The sequence below is a fragment of the Tachysurus vachellii genome, chromosome 22 (genome assembly GCF_030014155.1).
Source record: "Tachysurus vachellii isolate PV-2020 chromosome 22, HZAU_Pvac_v1, whole genome shotgun sequence".
Taxonomy (NCBI): domain Eukaryota; kingdom Metazoa; phylum Chordata; class Actinopteri; order Siluriformes; family Bagridae; genus Tachysurus; species Tachysurus vachellii.
Window position 1 is genome coordinate 6,246,520 of NC_083481.1, and position 7,456 is coordinate 6,253,975.

At 35.0% G+C, this 7,456-nt stretch overlaps 1 long non-coding RNA gene across 1 annotated transcript; it reads left to right on the top strand.

Moving 5' to 3' along the window:
* Nucleotides 1-1,842: 1,842 nt before the first annotated feature.
* Nucleotides 1,843-5,067, top strand: LOC132838430 (uncharacterized). The gene is made up of 4 exons (XR_009647633.1): nt 1,843-2,015; nt 3,988-4,032; nt 4,389-4,447; nt 4,793-5,067. It is a non-coding gene; the product is annotated as an uncharacterized LOC132838430 (long non-coding RNA).
* The last annotated feature ends 2,389 nt before the right edge of the window (nt 5,068-7,456 follow it).

The following is a 7,456-nucleotide window of genomic DNA, read 5'->3' on the forward strand; positions in this document are numbered from 1 at the left end:
CCATGGAATTACAAAGAGGGCCACCATCTGTGCTGAACAACCCACCTGCTCCCGTTCTGGTGGTCTCTCCTGACTACAGCATGGGGGGGAGGTTAAGATCTTCCCTGCTGAGGTAAGTATAGATGACCACTTAATTATACATTACGGTCTAGAGAGCCAAGTCTGGAACTAAGAGCTTTTTGCTTTAAATTCAACACGAAGTAGGAAAATATTTAAGTTGGTTGAAACTTATTGCTTAGGAATAGCTCAATAAATTTCTTTAAGGTTGTTTAGTAAGTTTTTAGACCTTTGATAAATTTGTTTAAATGGAATTATATCTGATTGACTTCATGATGGGGGCATGGTGGCTTAGTGGTTAGCACGTTTGCCTCACACCTCCAGGGTTGGGGGTTCGATTCCCGCCTCCACCTTGTGTGTGTGGAGTTTGCATGTTCTCCCCGGTCCAAAGACATGCAAGGTTGATTGGCATCTCTGGAAAATTGTCCGTAGTGTGTGAGTGAATGAGAGTGTGTGTGTGCCCTGCGATGGGTTGGCACTCCGTCCAGGGTGTATCCTGCCTTGATGCCCGATGACGCCTGAGATAGGCACAGGTTCCCCGTGACCCGAGGTAGTTCGGATAAAGCGGTAGAAAATGAGTGAGAGTGAGAGTGACTTCATGACATTTAGTTCATGTTACAGTAGGTAGATCGATGCGGTATAATTAAACGATAATAATCCTCAACCACCGATGAGGATTATTTTCCAATGTTTTGCCAACATTTGTATCACATACCATACTTTTATACATTTATAGTTACATTTACTGCTCTTCATGAAACAAGCAGCTATAAACACACATTCCTACATCAGCCTTGCTCTGTTTTCTACATTATAAAAACTAAATAAGACAAAAAACAAGCTGTCATGATACAAAATCATTACTCCTTCCATAAACATTTAGTAACGTATCCTTACAGAAGACTTCACCATATCAATAATTCCATGTTTCTTTTTTGTTAAACATAAATTCACTTCTTAAAGAATTTATTTATTAAATAGAAATTTAATACAATACAAAGGCCTGCTTTTTTTTTTTTTTTTTTTTTTTTTTTGCTATTTTTTGATTATTTGTTTTGTTAAATGATTAATTAAAGTATTCTCGATAGTGAATGCAGATGTTTGGACCCCTCTGTGTTTTTGTAAAGGTGAACGGATTGAGGTTAATTAAAGATAAATGAACAACATACAAATAAGCCAAGTGGTTTGCTTTCAGATGAATGAAAAGTGAACATAAGCCTTACAATTGTATTCATCTAAATTATTTACTCGTGTCTGTCTGGCTTCAGCAACCGTGACCAATTTAAGCATCGCCACTGGCAATTTTTTACACCATCTCTTCACTTGAAAGCCTTCAAAACATCTCCAAATCCCCTAGAAACTGCCTACCTTAACAATTGCACAGCAGAGGCATAATTTATAGCTACGATGCATCCCATTAATTGAGCAAAATAGGTTAAAAAAAATGCTTTCCCTTCTCCATCTCGAAATTGGCCATGTGTAAAAAAAAATGTAAAAATGAGGAGGGAGTGTATATATCTGGTGGGAAAGAGGCTTGGATGATTCATGACAAATTTTTGCGACAGAAAGCCCGGCGAAAGTGTAGAAGGTGATAATAGGACGAGAGGTGTAGAAAAGGAGAGGGTGACCTTGCCTTATGAGTGACTTTATTACTTTTCTCAGTACCGTGTGGGAAAGGGGAGGGAGTGGGCAGGTATTTCAAGCGGTGAAGGTTCAATTTGATCTGCACCCCAGTCCGACCCTTGCAGTGCATCAAAACGTGATTCTAACAGGTGACAAAGTACAGGCACTTTCCCGCACTCCAGGGAGGGTTCGAATTAATGCTGCAGGTCAGCCACATTCAGACTGTAAGAAGGCTGAAAATGAAAAAGCTGGGGTCAGACGCTGCCGCTGTCACGGGCCTATGGGAGCCGAAGCAATGATAAGGCAGTATTTACAAGGAAGAGTGGAGTGAGCTGGTAGGAAAAAAAAAACATCTCTGTTCAAGTGGAAAGAATCTTAAAGCTAAAACACTGTTTTTTTTATATATATGGGGGGAGGGTTTTCACATCTGTAAGTCTGTATCAGATCAAAATATTAAACTTTTGGTTTGTTTCCTGTTCATTAGGATTTAATCCCACTAACCAAAACGTGTAGGGTAGTAAAAACTGAAGGGTTAAGAATCATAATAAAACTTAAAATATTGCTCAGAAATAGCAAATGTAAAGAGCTATCAACGCTTGCCAAAGTCTTATTTCTCTTATTCTATCTCTGTGTTCCTGACTGACTGAATTAATGAAAGAGTTTTCAGCCCTATGTATTTACATTCTGAAAGCCAGCAGTGTCCTGACTAATTGATGTTAGACTTACAGCGATAAAATAATTCTTTTGTTCATACTGACGAAAGTAAGTTGATAATGAAGTTGCACTAGTGGAATAGAAAGCAGCATGAAAACAACCCAAACCTAATGGCAAAGGAAGCGAATGTATCAGTTTCACTCTGATCTGGACTCCAATGTAAACCTTTTTTGTCCTACATCCAGTAAAGTCTAACTATTTAACTGTCCGCTCCCAAGAACCAAGTGTAACCATCAGGAAACATACTAAAGAATTAGAAAAAAGTTAAGAAAAGAAAAACGAACAAACCGTCACGGTCCATTGGGTTCGGACTCCATCAGAAGTCTCTTAAGATATTTACAAACCCTAAAGCATAAAAAAAGTGCATCTCCCTGACTTTGTTATAATCAGCCTCATTGGATCAAGTGGCAAATCTTCTTAGTTTAACTCCTGAGGTACTGTATATTATAAATAAGAACAGTGATTAGCATAATCATTCAATCCTATCTCCTGGGCTTTTTCTTAGGAGGTGAGGGGTGAGATGCAAAAAAAAAAGAAAGATAACAGTGCTCCCAAACAATTCTAGGCAATCAAAAGAACTAAAACTGTGAATATGGATGTTTCCCCTTTCTTTTTTAGTTTTTTTTTTCTCAGAACATGAGAACAGTTTAGTTTTAACTGTTCTGTAAATAGGCGACCTGGAGCAAACCTGAGCAATCCATCAAGAGTTCAATTAAACCTGTAACTTTCGCAGCTTTTCCATTTGAAACAATTTCACAGTGGTATTGTTTAAATGCACGTTAGCTTCACAATCATTAGCCCTGTTTCTCCTCTCAAACTCTGCGCTGTAGTTAAATCGGTTGTTCAGTGTGGTTCAGTTGGGTTACGTTTACTGAGGAGGATGAAACTTTTAAGCACAATTTGAAAATTAAAAAAAATAAAAAATAAATAAAAAATAACAGTAAACAAACACAGGAAGTTGTTTGTTTACATTATAGATTAAATATGGTTGCCATTTAGTATAATAAAAGTAACGTAAAAATATTCTATATATAATATTTTATATTTTATATTATATATTTCTATATAATAATATATTTATATTTAGTTTATATATATATATATATATATATATATATATATATATATATATATATATATATATAGTTATATAACGTAAAATATCTTTGTTATGCATATAATATGATGTATATTAATAGTTAGTATTAATTAGTAGAAATAATAAAATCATGCTGTTATCACAAAAGAAAAAAGACTGCCATATCTTTTTTCAATACTAGCTCATGCCAAAGTGCCAAATTTTACACATCTTGCCTATCTATCTATCTGTCTGTCAGTCTGTCTGTCAGTCTGTCTGTCTGTCTGTCTGTCTTGTTTGTCTTGTCCTGCACAGTTTGCACCAGGTTGCACAGTCGCACTTTATGTATCTACGACTAACTTACTAAGTCCTTATAGCTCTGACTTTGTTTTATGTAGCACCATGATCCTGGAGAAACGTTGTCTCATTTCACTGTGTACTGCAACAGCTATACAGTATATGGTTGAAATGTCAATTGTCTTGAATCTGTCTGTCTGTCTGTCTGTCTGTCTTAGCTTGTAACCTTCAGTCCTTCCACTCTGAAAGCCTTCCCATGTTGGGTAAGTTGAAGCTTTTCAATGTGTTATGATGTAATAAAACTACTTTAAAAATGTATATACTGAATAATCTACCTCTAGTTCTGATATTATTTTCTGATTATGTTTTTAGATGAAATGTTCTTATTTTTTATTTGTATATATATTTTTTATATTTATTTTTTTCTTTATATTGTATCTACTTGTGCCTTATTTTTATTCCTTTATTCTTTTATTTTATTCTTTTATTTTCTACTTTTGTCTATTTTTATATCAAGGACGGTCATAATAAAATCTTTTGACTACATGGCGTACTGTGTACGATTGTGTGTGTCAAATAAATTTTGGATTTGATTTGAAGATTCATTGTATTCACCCAGATGATGAGGATGGGTCCCTTTAGAATCTGGTTCTTCCCAAGGTTTCTTCCTCTTCTTAGGTATACAGTTCTAGTTTATAATTTATATCCTTAATTTAGAGATTTCTGTAAGGCTGCTGTGTGATTTTTTTTTTTTATAAGTGCTATACAAATCAAAGTTTTTTCAAAGTGCTATACAAATAATTGAATAGAAATAGAAAAATAATCAACACCTTCTGACAAATCAGAAACAAGCATTCAGCAATCTTATAGTATACTGAACATATTAATAATGATAGTCAGTAAGGGAAACTTATAATTTGTTAATAACAATTTATTCACATTTGGAATGATGTTTAATTTTGTTTAATTTCAAATTGAGATGATATGAAATAACATAAAAACATATGATTTTTTTTTTTTCAGTCTGGACTGGGGACCGAACAGAGGTTTGGAAGCATTGTGTTGAGTGCAAGGGAGCTTCCTATGGTTTTCTGAACCTATCGTCACACCATTTCCTCCACCCTCACCTCCCTTTGACCTTCTTCACAGCAAGCCCAGGAGCTAACATCCATCGACACACTATTTAGGTCAATGCAGTTGCTGTGTAACCGTTAAGCTCATGCTGAGAACTGAGCCATGCTAACATGAGCACTCAAGTACAAGGTTCTACTCGAAAGCACATCCATAAATGATAAACAGAGTTGATGACCACAGCCTTGAACCTTTAACAAGCAAGCGGCTTGGAAATACAATTTCACTAGGAGTAAAAGAACAATACTGAACAATAATAAGTGTTGAATGTTAAATACATATAGGGAAGGTCAAGGTCTCGAAGCAGGGAGAATGCGTGAACTGAATCTAAAACGTCTTCCTTTTTTTTTTTCAACATTAGTTTGTAGTCTCTGTTGTCGCTGTTAATAATTCAAGAACATTTTGTGATTGCTTGAGCCAGCCTGATCAGATATTCTCATTTAGTCAGTGCATTGCTTTGCTGCAAAACAACAAACAGCTTAAGCACATTTATTATGTTTTTATTAATCCCTGACATGGGACTGATGAAAAGATGATGCAAGAACAAGTAAAAAAAAATAGGTAAAGCCTCTGTCAACATGTCTGTAAAGGCTACATATTTATTTCTAAAATGTGTAATAGTATTTTAGAAAATATATTCACCAGATCATGTTACTGTATATGTTTAACAATTAAATTAAAAAAAATATTATGTGAGGAGGGGATTATTAATGTGAAAGACATCAGTGTATCAGTGTGCTGTGCTAAGATGCTGATAGCAAGCAGATATGATGAGGTAAGTGTCAGAAACTACTCGTCTCTGTATGACTGGGACATGCACTGCTCTTGGTTAGTGCTTTTGATTTGGGTTTGTTCTCTGCTTATGTCTTGACATTAGTTGTTTATCCTAATGTGAGCACCTGTTATGTCTCACCTTGATTAGTTTACCTTATCACATTTACATTTAGGTACCTTATCACATTTACATGTACGGCATTTGGCAGATGTCCTTATCCAGAAGACTTTTATCTCATTTTATACAACTGAGCAATTGAGAGATAAGGGCCTTGCTCTGGGGCCCAGCATTGGCAGCTTGGTGGATCTGGGATTGGAGCTTGCAACACCTTAGCTACCCTACCAATTCCAAGTATTGTCTTTAACTTGTATCCTATATTTTCTTATTTTGATCCTGGACCAAATTCCACAATTTTCACTTACACATATTCCTTCTTTGATTTGAGATGTTTGTTCTTTTGACCATAACTATGATTATTGTAAACAGTAAAGCACATGCTGAGCATTCACACTTGTGTGATGGCCTCGCTCATCAGACATTACAGAAAGGTTCGCACTTTGTGAGTGCTTGATTGCTGCTTCTCCACTTCCCACATCCAGCTCGTATAAAAAGCTCCACTACACATCAGATTAGGTTTCAGACATTAGCACTTCTGGGTTAAAATGAGCTTTAGAGCCCTACCATTTAACTGTCCACTATAACATGGACAGCGCTGCAGAAAGTACAGACTAATTAATTAACCAGAGGTCTGCCTTTTAGAGCGGTAAGTGTAGATGTCTAGGATGTCTGTTCAAGACCTCAATTATCCTGCTGGAATTCAGCCACTCTCTCAATTCCTGTTTCTTTTGAACGCTTAAAAAAAAAGGTAAACACTGTCACCTAGATAACGTAAACTGTGGGGTTAAAATATGTTGCTAATGTGTTCATATGCAATATGCAAAATGTAATATGCAAATATATATATATATATATATATATATATATATATATATATATATATATATATATATATATATATACTTCTAATATCTACTTCCTATATAGTCTTGAATAAGGAAATAAACTCAGTAGATGTGATCAAAAGTAAAAACTAGGGTTGCCAGGTTTGTGGTTTTGATGTAGAATTATGACTTTGTCTTTGATTGGATGGTGCATAAATAATGCATAGATAGCATTATTTATTTAAAAAAGGTCATCTGGATGTTCCTGTATGCAGATAGTAAATGTGTGAACTAATAATTATATATGTAGGCTGTGATGAGGATAAAACATAAAGCAAAATAAGGTCTTTTAACTATGGTTTAAAAGGTGAAATAGAAATAATAGACTTTTATTACATGAACGATGTTGTTCTTACAAATCTCAAAGGATTCCAGAAAGACTCATTTATTTCATTGAACCTCTGCACATCGTGCTACTACATGTAAAATATAAACATGTTGAACATTACATTATACGACCTCTTTTTTCTTAATTATTATTTATATGTTTTTTTTTAAACTTAGCTTTTAAATGGAGTTTATTTATACACACAGTCTAAAGAGAAACAGGCCTGATTTTTATTTTGTATTCAAGTTGTATTCTGTTTATAACATGTATTTGAATGTGATAGCTCATTGGCTAAGGTGTTGGACTATTGTTCAGAAGGTTGAGAGTTTGAATCCCCAGGTCCACAAAGCTGCTGCTGCTGCTGGGCCCCTGAGAAAGGCCCTCAACCCTTTGCTCAGTTGTATAATATAAGCTTTAAACCTATGTTGAAACAAATCTTGATTTAGATTTTT